Source organism: Bidens hawaiensis, unplaced genomic scaffold, assembly GCF_021521415.1.
Source record: "Bidens hawaiensis isolate Kalapana, Puna unplaced genomic scaffold, B.hawaiensis_p1.1 tig00001597_1, whole genome shotgun sequence".
NCBI lineage: Eukaryota > Viridiplantae > Streptophyta > Magnoliopsida > Asterales > Asteraceae > Bidens > Bidens hawaiensis.
Genome location: NW_027491092.1, coordinates 1,568,737 through 1,583,580, shown reverse-complemented (window position 1 = coordinate 1,583,580; position 14,844 = coordinate 1,568,737).

Below are 14,844 nucleotides of genomic sequence, written 5' to 3'. Positions count from 1 at the left end.
GACGTTTAGAATTCAAGTTATGTTTGTTTTAAGATTTAAGCGAGCTGGTACTGACCAAAATCCGAACAGCGAGTCGGAAGTTGGGTTTTGGTCAGTAGCCTTAAATTTCGTTACGAGAATAAAAGTCTTCTGGACCGAACGCTGAATCCGACCAGAAGTAAGAGAAAACGGAATAGTCAAAGTCATTGACTATTTTGCCCCTTAAACGGGTTTGACTCTAATCGACCCGTCAATACTCCTCAATCTCAGAAATTTATTGAGGGTTATCGACAAGTGAGTATTAATGAACGTTTGATCAGTTAACAACTTACCCGGACGGTGTTTATATTAGCGAGAAATCGAGGTCAAAGGCCTAACGAATGTCAAATTCAAACTACAGTTCTTAGTCTTCAAGTAAACGAGCAAGTAAACGTCGGTTAAGAGCAGGTGATGGCTGAGAATGCTTAGTTGCAGTAAACTTTACGGTTTGGAGTTATGATGTGTTTATATAGGGGTTAAATCAACTTGTTGGACAAGAAACGGGTAGATTTTGGTAACCGAATCAAACAATTAAAGATAAAATCGGGTCTTTAAATCATTGATATATTAACCAAATTACTGAATATGAACCTAGACATCATTACACACTAAATACAATAACTTGTGGTTTAATTTTCGTGATTTAGGGTTGGTTTAGGAAAGATTTAGCATTAAACGAAGATCTGGAATGAAAATTGGCTGATCTGGTAAAGCTTCGCGTCGGGCGAAGCTTGGGGACTCAATCCTTCACGCCGCGCGAAGGTTGGGTTTCCACCAGACTTTCATTTTTGGCAGTTGTAGTCCCTATAGTTCCAAAAACGCATTTTTAAGCCATTTTAAGCGATTTTAAGAGTTTCTAAGGGCTATTTGGCATCAATGAAAGTTAAGGAAGTATAAAATAAAATAAAAATAATTATTTCACTAATAAATGCATAATTTTATTAATAAGAAAGATCCGAATAATGTTCGTAACCCGATAAACGAATACAAATATGAATATGGAAAACCCGTAATGTTACAATCTTTTGATGGGTGACCCAATCTTTTGTGCCATGTGCTAAGAGTAGTCATCATTGCTTGTCTTTTGCCTCCCGCCATTCCCATTTGTATAGACCATCTTTTCAATCACCCACTCCAATCAATGTCCTCGAACGTAAGCCCTGCATAACACAGAATTCGGGAAAAAAGATTATGGCACATTGCAAATCTCGTGATAATCTACTAATAGATAACAAGTTACACTTGAAATCTGGAACATAAAGAATGTCTTTAACCGTCATTCCTTAGAGTAGAGTGTAATCCCCTCTACCTTCAACGGCTATGGCTTCACCATATGGTATGGTGACGGGTGGTTCATACTTTATTTTCGTTTTGTTTTTAAGGATGGCATCATTGTAGTTTATGTGTTTGGTTGCACCCGAATCAATGAGCCATTTACCTTCGTTACCAAAGTTACCTACCATGTTGGCTACAGGCGCGTTTTCTTCCTTAGTCACACCATCTTCGTTTTCGAAAAAATTTCACAAACTACTAGTATTGTGAAACACTCATACCCGGTATCGGACATGCTTCCACCTCCACACAAGCCGCTTTACATTTCGGTTGTTCTTGTTTCCCTTACCGGGCCACCAATCGGGATACCCGATTCTTTTGAAATACCCATCTTCGTTGTGACCATCTTTGCCACAGAAAGTGCATCGTTCAATCGATTCTTCAAATTTGTTTTTCCCTTCTCTTGGTTTAGGCTTGTTGCGTTGATCTCGTTTTGCGGAAACGTGTGCTTGAAAAGCCGCAGCCTCGGTGGCAGCCCTTTTTGTTCCTGTGATTACCCTTCGCTGTACATCATCTAAAACAAGACGAAAAAGCAGCCCCAAGAGATGGAATTAGCTGCATAGCGAGGATTTGGGTTTGAATTGTCCTAAAGTCAGAATCCAAACCCAACAAAAAATCATAAAGCTTTTCTTTATCTTTCATATCAACTAACTTATTTCCTACTCCACAAACACAGCTACTGCAACTGCATTTTGGAAGGGGTAATGGCTGAATTGATTTCATCCCAAAGAGCTCGTATCTTGGTAAAATAAGCTGAAACCGAGACCCCATTTTTTTTGGTGTTCAATAACAATTGTTTCAGTTCATATGATCGTGGAGAACTTTCTTTTCTAAACCGCTCTTTCAAGTCAGCCCATATATCTTGGGCTGTAGGAGCATATTTTACACTAGTTCGGATCTCTTTATCCATGGTTGCATGCAACCAACCTTTAATCATTGCATCACATCTAATCCACGCCATATAATCGGATGAATCTTCTTATGGCTTCTAGATTGATCCATCCACAAAGCCAATCTTGTTTTGGCAAACAAGAAATTTTGCATCTCTTGTAGCCAATCGATATAATTGTTGTCGGTTAACACATCATTCACGTGCATTTGTCTTGGGTAATCTGAAGGATGAAGGTGATATGGGGAATCATGGTTCACGATTCCTTCAAAGCCCTTTCCTCTCTTGTCTTCATCGCCTGCCATCATTCTTGAGATTTAGGGTTTGTTGTATTTGGTATGTGGATCATTTAGGATCGCTCTGATACCATAATAAAATCCATTATGGTATATTTTGAATTATACAATCGTTTGAATTGTCTGTTACAATTGAAAGGAGAAACTTACACCACCATATACTAAAAAAATAGTAAATAATGGGAGCCCCAATCAAGGCAAAGAATTAGGAAAATTCTAGGGAAAGTAATAAAAGGGAAAATCCCTATGATCACGGTGACAACAATTAAGGAGAGGAAAAATCATTTCCATTACAACAACCGCAATTATCAACCTTTTTTTAAGCTTAAGTGGGAGAACTGGATTCCAGTTAAGTGTGGCATTTTGGCATGGCGCACAGAACAAGATAGGATTCCTACGAAAGGTGCTCTTACCAAAAGAGGGGTGGTTTTTTCGGATGACTCTTGCCCGTTTTGCGAGTCGAACCAGGAATCTTTGAACCACATCTTTATTTGATGTATTTATGTAGCAGAGGTTTGGTCTAGGATTTCGGGTTGGTGTCGGTTGAATCCTATTTTCGCTTTCGACGTCCATGATCTTCTTATGCTTGTTAAAGGATTTAAAATGGGGAAGTATGAAAAACGGGTGATGCATGGTATCATTTTAACGACTCTTTGGTGCATATGGATTGCTAGAAACGAGCAGATCTTTCAAAGGAAAACTATCAAAGCTATCAAGGTGGTGACCAAGATCAAATCGAATTCTTATTTTTGGATTACAAATAGGCCGAGACATAAACATTTAGACTAGAATGATTGGTACGTTTCCTATTGGTTTGATGTAACTTGGTTTTCCTTGTGGTCCTTGCTTTGAGGACTAGCAAGTGCCGTTTTTTGGTTGAATGAAATGTACTTTTCAAAAAAAAAAGTCTTATGATCTTATCCATTATCTTAATTTACCAGAGGAATAATTTAAGAAATAAAAAATTTTGATTTATTTATGTATCAAATTATATTCTAATTTAAGAATGACTTAAGTGCATTTCATACACAATTAAGCGCATATAGCATAAAAGTTTTCACTCGAGTATGCACTTATATCTGCTAGGATATGAAGTTTCTTCTCTTTTGAGGAGTTCTGACTATTGTTTACATTTCTTAGTTTTTGATATTTCGTTTTGTTGATGACGCACAAGTGAAAAACTGATACATGCATGGGTTGTAGTCATATAACATGTTTATAAGTTCATATTGACAAAACTGTAGTTCGATACGTACACAAGTAAATGTATATACGCATTAATTTGAAGTCGAAGTCAGTATATTATAGCTGTTTGAGTGATTGTTCCTCATATAAATGTATAAACCTAGAAACAACTATTACTTTGATGATTCATCATAAAAAGTCCTAAGGCAAAAGAAAATAAGATAATATTGATTTATAAGCATGTCATATGACTTTAGAAAAACAAGTTGTATTGATACATCACGTTACATGCATGACAAAAAGTATTGTCAAGCCAATATCAAAAGAAAGGTCCATTTTCAAAACTAGAACTGATTTTACTTGATACCTAACAAATAATGATCACTGGACCAACTTTCTTTCATATTCAAAGAGGTGAGTCTTGTGGCTAGAGGTGTTCGATGAATCGATTTTCCAATTAATCAAGTTAATCAAATTGAGTTATTTAAACCTAAAACTGGATTCAGTTTATTGTTATTAGATTAAAAAGACCAATTCAAATTCGAGTTAATTTGATTCCATTAAGAAAAATATAACTACATTTAAAAAGATCATATTATTAATATAAAAGCAAAACACTAGCATTTTGTGTGTATATATATAGTTTGATACAAATCAAAACTCACAAATTCGATATCCAAATTCAAAAACCAAATTCAAAGTTGGAATTCGATTTAAATCAAATTTTGAGTTCTTAAAGTCTGACTTGATTGATGTTGCCAATTACAATGAAAGGCTTAGATTCATGCAATTCCTTAATGATATGTCCTATATAGATGTAATCTTGATATGACAGGTATTTTCGGTAAATATTTATTGATGTATCTTAATATTGGCACATGTTTTTGTTTAAAAGCATTTAGTTGGAACTTGAAAAAATTTAGGAAAATTAGTTTATATTGGTCCCAACTATTTCATTTTTGTCTGCTCTGGTCCCAACTTTCATTTTGGCTGGCAACGGTCCCAACTTCCACGTACGTTTCTTCCACCAGTCCGCGACTAACGCAGTACTAACTCCATTATGTTTTTGCTGATGTGTCAATCTGAGTTGTCAAAAAAACGCTACGTGGCAGCCACCGTGGCAGCCATCTGAGTTGTCAAAGACCGGAGAATCAGAAACCGCTACCGGACTCCATGACCTCCCACCCATCGCCGCCATCAAACTCAAACCCACCAACGCGTCAAACCCCAAATTGGGGATTTTCATATCAACATCGCTAGCCATCCTCCAATATCTGAACTCTTCACCACCAACACGTCAAACCCCCCAATTTATCATATATGAATCGGGTTCCTGAATCGGAACACGGGGGTGGGTCGTCGGAAAAACGAGACATGGAGATTGGATACGAACTAAGATGAATAACGAATATGGGGGAGGCGGCTCGAGCAAATTCAAAACTTCGCAAGCATGATGGTGGCCGGTGATGCACAAAGATGATGGTGGCTAGCCACCCGGTCAAAGATGGTGAACGTGACGGTGGCCGATGTGGCGTGACGGTGGCCAGAAATGGTGAACGTGGCGGTGGCCGATGCGGCGTTGGGCGATGGTGGTGGGGGTGGCGGGAGTGGCGGTGGGACGGTGGTGTGGGGAGGTAGGTTTGAGTTTGATGGCGGCGATGGGTGGGAGGTCATGGAGTCCAGTAGGGGTTTCTGATTATCCGGTCTTTGACAACTCAGATGGCTGCCACGTAACGTTTTTTTGACAACTCAGATGGACACATCAGCAAAAACATAACAGAGTTAGTACTCCGTTAGTCGCGGACTGTTGGAAGAAACGTATGTGAAAGTTGGGACCATTGCCAACTAAAATGAAAGTTGGGACCAGCACCGACAAAAATGAAATAGTTGGGACCAATAAAAACCAATTTTCCAAAAATTTATTTATTTTTGGTTATTTTATTCTTGACATGGTGGTAAAGACTTATCTTTTGAATAAAACACCGGAGTCAAAATCTAGCGTAGGGTAAAATATTCTTTTGGTGTAGTTTAGAAAGAGTAACTAGAATTTAGACCCGCGCGTTGCGGGGTTGTTAAGTTATAGTAGACATGTGATGTTAGAACAGCAGCTCATATTAGATTCTGATACTTCTTAGATGTACTTTACAAAAAAGAATTGTAGCACAGATACTAATGTGGTTTACATAAGAAAGTTTTAGCACAAAAACATTTTGTAGAGTAGCAGGTGAATCCAAAAGGAGTGCCTTGCTGCTGCTGTCAGACACTCTCAAAAGGGCTGATTCTTCTGCATTATGCTTTGTGAATTTCAGTTGTTCGGGTACAACCGGCATACTACATTGTTGGGTTAGAAGTCAATTTTAAAGAATTCTATTGAATCAATTTCACATAACCCATCATATATCTTCCTACTCACACCTCAATTTGGCACATGTCACACGTGTTTTGTGCCAATATGAAAAGTAGACCATTCAAGCCTAAATATGACACCTATGCTATTAATCAATCTGCATATGGATTCTTTAATAGCCTTCATAACCTTAAAAGGTTAAAACGAACTTTTGAATTTTGAAGTTAAACATTTTATATTAAGACAGGTAATAAGCATAAGTTACAGATTCAAAATTCATCCATCGTGTTGCTGAAAACTTATGATAGTAATGACAGAAAAACATTACATGGGCAATTATGGTATTTACAAAAATATCACAATACGGGTTTGTTTGAAACTTAAGTCTGAAACAAATCAGAAAACCAACTTAAAAAAAGTTGTCTGATTTCCATCTGAAACGAAAAATTTTCTGAAAACGATCAAATGCCTATATACACCAAAAACAAATCCTAAAACCCAACTTGTTTTCATCTAAAGTTGTAGTTACATTGATAAAAAATGTAAACAACATTTACGTCTTCATGCTGAAGTTGACGGATTCCACAAACGCAACCTGAGAGTCAACCTACACGAGAACCCACAAAGAAAAACAAATATAACAATAACTAAGGCTTCTTCTACCAATATCACATGAATTAACACAAATCACTAATATAGATAATGCTTACCGATGCTCAGTCACTGTTAAATAAAGAAATCTGGAAAGAGGGCCATGAGGTAGTGATGTGGTTGGAGCGTGAAAATATTGACATTGTTAACGGTGTGTTTCTATCACCTAGGTTGCCTAGTAAATTTCCAGTACGTAATCATTCCACATATGCCAATTTCTTTCTCAATTTATTAACAGAGCAATATTCATTAATTATGTAGACAAACATTCAAAAGAAAATTATTTGTACCTCAGCAAAAGGCCCGGTACATATTCATAAATAAATAATGAAAAACAAAATAGAATTATAGAAGTGTGATAAAAAAAAATCAGCTTCATAGGAAACAATTGCATAAGCAAAATTAACAAACACCGAAAAAAGAAACGAAATTATCTGAAAACAGGTATTAAAGTCCACATTATATGCTATTATGCTTAAAACAACGATGAAGATCCAAGGAACTACCCATATGCAAAAATCGATTCAAAAAGGAGGCTCAGATAATCAAGTATCAACACTGCCTTAAGCCCCTGAAATAACCAATGGTTGATAGGCGTGGTTCTCACCATCGGCACCGCCTAGGGTTCCTAAACAAAACCCGGCAACATTACATAGTACCGGTGGTTGAAAGTTGTGCCGTCACCTAGGGTTCCTAAATTGAACCTAGCAACGGTAATTTGATAATGCTTAACAATCAGATGAAGCAGACATGAATGTCGCCATTACCAGGCACCGCTGGAAACGGTTTCAGTTAAATAACTTAAACTTTCAATCATCTTCAACAATAATCAACCACAGAGTTGGCCCAATGATATATCAATGACCATATGACAGTCACAACTCACAACTAAATATGTCAGTAACCTTCAAGTGGGTTGCTTTATGAAACACTAAAAGATCAGAAGCCAGGAAACCTCACCGGACCACCATCACCACCACAAAGGCGTCTACACCCAACTCACCGACGCGCATCTGCATCAGTAAAAGGTGTCGGAAAACACAATCGTACCACCGTCGCCAAATAAAACCCGGAAACGGCAGGCGGGATTGAAGATTGTGGTACCAGAGAGACAGAGCGGTTGTGGTGGAAATGGTAAATTAGAGAAAATGTGACGGTGGAACCGAAAATAGAGAGTCGGTGTGTGTGAGATCAATGTCAATTATCAAGAGAGAGAAAGAAAAGCAGTTGTAATCATGTGAATGTGGACTGAAGCCATAAGGTGGTACAGACATGTGTAGCAACACGTGGGGAGTTAATAGACTATGTTAAAATGTACAACATAGTGAGCAAGAGATACCATATGTAAAGCATCATTTACAGCAATAGTAACGTAACATACAACCTCCAATGCACGTTTTTAGTATAGTATGTTGTCTTTTAATATATATAATAATAATTGGGTGTGTTAACTTTGTTAAAAAAAATCATTTATATTTATATTCAATATAACTTTAGAAGTGAAAACTAAAGTAGATATATGGATAGGGTTCTGTTAAATATACCAAAAGTATACCAAAGTCATTAATGATGTTTGATTCCAAGAAGCTTTTTTGCTCAATTTCCAAATTTCACAAAATTCAATGACATAACTTTGGTGAACCAATCATGAACACATCTCCCAAAAATTCAACTTTTAATTATTAAGTGTATTATTTATTTTTTTATTAACTAATATATTATTAACTTTTTATTATTAAGTTTTTTATTAACTTTTTATTATTAGGTGCATAATTTATTCTTATTATTATTAACTTATGTACACATGTTTTTATTAACTTTTTATTATTAACTTATATATACATGTTTTTATTAACTTTTTTATTATTAGGTGTATCATTTATTCTTTTTTATTAACTTATATATACACATTTTTTATTAACTTTTTATTATTAAGTGTATTATCTATTCTTTTTATTAACTTTTTATTAATTTTTAGGTGTTCGGGTCCCATGAAGAATTGATGAATTGGGTACAAAACTTGGCACGCTCTCTTGGTGTTGTCGTCGTCACTAAAAGATCGAACAAATATCCTAATGGGTTCGTGTATAAAGTTGTAATCATGTGTGATCGTGGCGGAAAATATAAATTTAAGGATTCAAGTAAAGTTTCTGGCACAAAAAAAAACTGACTGCCCATTCGAATTAGAAGGGAAATATTCAATAGAAGACTAGTAATAATTCATAATTGTATAATAAAATATTTAATATACTATTATTAATACTAGTATTGCAAAAAACTAATTACAATAGTCTTTAAAAAACCTAATTAAAAAATAGATATTAGTAGTTTAAATAATTATTATGTAATGATTAGTAGTTATATTTAAATAAAATAGAATAAAAATGATGATTGATATGATTAGTAGTTGATTGAATGATTAGTAGTTGATTAATAGGGTTGACTTGGTATACCAAATAAAAACTTTTGGTATATTTAAAGCCCCCCTATGGATATTCCGAAGAAAGTCCAAACAAGTTGGCTTGGCTCATTCATTGCATTCATAAGACAATAGTTGCGTATGGAAGGGTCTACTCTTGGTGTATATATGTCTCCCTCGATCGGTCAAACTTTGAATAATTAGCAGCATGCAATGCAATTACCTATACATAAAGTACATACCCATGTTTTGTAATTTACTTTTGACCTTGCCTTAATCTCTTCTTCTATACATGTGCTTTCACTACATACTTTGCACGTAGCCTTTTCATTACTATAAATACTTGCAACATTATATATATATGTGTTATCTAACCAAAACAATTATAGCACTTCACTAACTAATTAATTAGTTCTCTCTATGGGTCATCTCTTAAACTATCAGTTTTGTTACCAATAACAATCCCAATTAAATAAATAGTTAACTCTGTTAAATTTTGATGATGTGGCATGTGACGTGGTGATTATTTGGCGGGTGAGTTGGACTTTTTCATTTTATTTTAAATCTTAATTACACATATCAAATTCTAATACTCTGATCTCTCAAAGAAAATTAACCTAGTTCGTTTCTACATTTGGCTCTTCTAATCGTTTTGTATCTTTCAATCCTCTCAAAGAAAAGGTAAGTTTTCAACCATTCTAGTTTTTGGAATTGTTTCTACAGTGACGATTTCAAGTTATTCCATTATTTATGTTTTGATTGCGTCTGCTTTTTTTGTTTTTTTCGTTCGAGCAAGAGGTTGTTCTTTCGATTTGCGTTGTTCGGTTAGGATCAATGGATAAGCCACAAACTGATGAGAGTGATTCGATGCCTGGTTCAGACCAAGACATCGATGAAGGTTATGTGGAAGGATTTATGGATTATGGTCGTCATGAAAGAATTGGTTCTGAATCAGATACTGATAACGACGAGTGGTTGGATCAGTTGTTGAAACAGAAAAAGGTTAATAAAGAAGACGAGAAGTTACAAAACGAATTGGTTGAATGTTATTTAAAAGGAGCTGATGAATATGTTGTTAATGATTTGGGTTATAGCAGTTATGAGGAGTCTGAAGGTGATGTTAATTCACCAGGGGAAAGTGAGAGGAAAAAAGTATAAACAAGATATTCTTGTAAACAGTTTGGAATAAGTGGATTTGGGTTGTTGGGACAAGGTTTCCTTCAAGAGACGCATTTAAGGAGGCTGTGAGAAAATATGCTATAACAAACGGAAGGAATCTTAGCGTCTCTGTTAGTGATAAGAATAGGCAAGGGACAGTAGGTGTGAAATGTGACAAGGGGTGTGCATTCAAGCTTTACCTTTCTCTGGATGAGAGCAAGGCTTGTTATAGGGTTAAAACTGCAAATAACAAGCACACTTGTCAAAGAAACATGACAAGAAGTAGACAGTTAACTTCTCGGTTTATAGCAAATGAGTTTTTGCCCTTATTCAAAGCCAAACCTCACTGGCCTGCAAAGGATATCCAAGCAGCTGTAAAAGAGAAGTTCAAGGTTTTGATAGAGACATGGATAGCTTATAAGGCCAAGAGATGTGCCCATATGAAGCTTCATGGTTCTATGAAGGAACATTTTAGCAAGATAGGTTCTTACTTAGAAGCTCTAAGGTCTGCAAATCGAACTTCCACATTTGAACTTGTGACAATCCCACCCGAAATTAGCTGCAATGCAGATGTATTTAAGAGAATTTTTGTTTGTTTTGATGGAGTTAAAAAGGGATTTTTGGTTGGTTGTAGGAAGATATTGTGCCTTGATGGTTGTTTTCTTAAAACATTTCTTAGAGGTATGCTATTGGCTGTTGTATGAAGAGATGGAAATGACCAAATGTACCCTTTAGCTTGGGCAGTAGTTGAAGGGGAGAACAATGATAGTTGGGCATGGTTTTTGTTGGAGTTAAAAAATTGTTTAGCTTTAAATGATGGTGGGAAGGGTTGGACACTCATATCTGATCAACAGAAGGTATGCATTACTTTATTATCTGGTTTGTGTTAGCTTTTTACATGACATGATGCAGCTTTTTTGTTTTTTAATTGATTCTCTTTCTGGACTTTAGCCATATGTTTTCTTATTGCACATGGGATATGTACTTTTAGTCAACTCAGTTTTCAATTATGAAGTCTTTCTTTTTTTATTTACAAGGATAAATTACTCATGTATTTAGATATATACTTTTACAAGGATATGCACTTTTAGTCAACTCATGCATTTTGATTTATAAGGATACTTTAATTGCTATCAGATAGTGCTTAATATTGTATATTAGATATATACTTTTAGTTGGATTATAACTCTTGGACATATCTTTCTATTTTAGATATACTCTTTTAGATAGATTAAAGCTACTGGACATTTCCTTCTATGTTAGATATATACTTTTCTAGTCAACTAATGAATGAAACTGTTTTTCATTTGCAGGGATTACTTAATGCAGTTGCAACAGTGTGGACAAATGCTGAACATAGAAATTGTGCTAGGCATATCTTTGCAAATTGGCATAAAAAATTCAAAGGTGATGATTTAAAGGGACTATTTTGGAAAGCTGTTAGAGCCTATTGTGAGCCCGACTACAAAAATGCAATTAAAGAGATGAGAGTTCTTTCACCTGCTGCAACAGAAGCATTCATCAATCAAAATCCAAGATGCTTCTGCAGGTGTTTTCTTGATATTGAAACTAAATGTGATGTGGTTGTCAATAATATGGCAGAGACTTTTAATGGATGTATCATTAATTCTAGATCTAAACACATTATTAACATGTTAGAGGATATAAGGGTAGCAATAATGACAAGACTAGCTAAAATGCAGAAAGCAATGGGCCAAAAGGATGTCATTGTTTGTCCTAGGATACAAAAGAAACTTGATAAGGAGAAAGATAAAGCTTATAAATGTGTTGTATACCCATCATCATTTAATGTGTTCCAAGTTAAGGACTTGGATGATGTTTGGGTCGATTTGGTTAATAAAAGATGCACATGTAGAAAATGGGATTTAACCGGTATACCATGTTACCATGTATGTGCAGTAGCTGGGTTCATGCACAAGAATGTTGAGGAGTTTGTTAATGATTATTATACCAAGGAAATGTACATGAATTCCTATGCATTCACAGTCCCCCCTTTGCCTAGTGATAGATATTGGCCTCCCATTGATTTCCCTTTGGACCCTCCTCCAATCAAAATTGGTCCCAGTAGACCAAAGAAGAATAGGAAGAAGGATCCGCACAATGATCCCAAACGACCTGGAAAATTGAGAAAACATGGGGTGAAAATGGGATGTAGCAATCGCAAGTCTAAAGATCATAACATTAGGAGATGTCCTAATTGGGGTCAAACTTTAATTACACCAAAGCCAAAAAGATCCAGGGGTGTTTATGTGTATATCGTCATCAAACACCTAAATTGCCTTTAAATTATTTTTTATCATAACTAATCTTTTGTTCTTTTCCCGATTTTTCTTTGTGATCATGATGGTGCCATAAGTTTTGGGTATTATTAATATATTTTTTTGGGTTAGGGTCTTGACCTAATCTACACTTCAATGATAATAAATTCTAGTAGAATCTTGTACTAATGTATTACTTAACCAACGAATGAGTTTACTACAATATTGTATAGTGAATAAGATTAGATAAAAATAACTAAGAATATGAAATTAATGTTTAAGGCAAATTACGGTTCCAACGAAGTATTATTCCAAATAAGATGTAAATAAAAGGGAGAAAATGTATATTATAATAATTTGAAATTGGACCGCTTAAGCATTGGGAGACATCACAAAACTACCATCACAGACCTTCTATGGAGGTAGGTAGTTTTGTGAGAGAGGGTGTATTCGTTGAGAAGGGAAAGAGCGGGGGTCAAACGTAGAATATGGGTTGCTGATGCTCTAATCTCGCCTTTTGCTTTCTCATGCATCATCAAAACCAAGATACATATTATTTGAACAAACAAATTATTACCATAATAACAGCGTTACACCCTAAAACACGTGAATGAAAATATTTATTTATTTATGTTGTGCATTCAACAATTGTAAGTAGGTAATGCAATCAATCAATATATTAAATGCATTATGCTTTTCTAACAACGGGATGGTTTGTGCGAGAAGCGATATTAAAGCGAGAAGTAAATAATAACCATTCATTATGTTTGATCTATGGTATAGAATCAACATGATAATATTGTAATTTTTAGCTTCTACATTTTAATGCATTTTAAGACAAAAGAATGCTTTAGTCTTTTGTTGTATAGAAGCCATATATGAAACGTCCTTATCTTAAATATATTCCAATTTTTTTGCTACAATTATTTCTCAATTTTGGTTACTTTACAAATATTAAAATCACCTGTAGCAAAATAATCTACCTTTCAATCATTTATAAGATGGACTGCTCACTTTTTTAAATAATGATGACTTTTAGTAATTTAGTTTGGACTTTTGACTTATGACTTTTAGAAATAAATATGTGTGGACTACTAAAAATATTAGGTAGGTGTATGCTGATCTTTTGTGTGTTTATGCTAATCTAGTTTTCAAATATGTATAAATCTGGTTATGATTTATACATTTAATTTGTGTAGGTTGTTCAAAATTTGTGTAGGTATATATGTTAATTTGGTTAAATGTACATACATACATAACTACATCCATCCATACATACATGCATCCGTACATACATAACTACATCCATCCATACATACATACATCCGTACATACATAACTACATGCATGCACACGCATATACATACATACATACATATCTACCTATGTACCTACCTACATACATACATGCGTACATATATACGTACATAATCCATGCGTACGTACTTACGAGGGGCGGCAGATGATAAAAAAAATATAATATTAAATGCACACTAAATGAGGATAAAAATCGCACCATGCTAACAACATTTAATGTGATTTTCTTCCCAATTCATTCGGTTTTCATCATTATTTATTGTGTTTCGATTTTGTTGGTTAATCATCGTTATTTGTGTAAGCATAAATAATTAGATAAGCGTTTATGACCCCCGTTTATGGAGTTTGGATAAGTTTGAATTCTTAATTTTTGGTGTAATTTGGCGTATTTGGATTGTATTTCGGTGTAATGTGATGAATTTTCAACGTACACTAAGTTCTACATAATGAATGGAGATAAGAATTATATAGGTTGGGGAATGGATTTGAATTTATGGTTGATTTTGTTAATATAAAAAACTTACACCTTGAATTAAAGTTATATAATTCACTGTATGTTAAAATAGCATATCGATAACAAATTCTTAAGAATATGCAAAATAATAATAATAATAAATAATAAATAAAATGATTGAATAAAAAAATAATTAAATTCATAACTAAAAAATGTTAGTTTATTTTCTTAACAAATAAATCGATGTACATTTTTTATTGATAAATTGTAATAAGAGAAAAAATATATAATTTAAAAAAACTATAAAACAATTAATATATAACTCTTTTTGATAATAATTAGTTACCAAACATAAGAAAAACCATTTGTACTAAAATACTCTTATTATTAAAATAAGTCATATAACAAAAGAAAATTTATTATTGATTGATTTTATTTGTCGCATTTCTCACGATAAGAAACACTTTCTTAATGAACCTAATCCCCTGTAACAAAACAC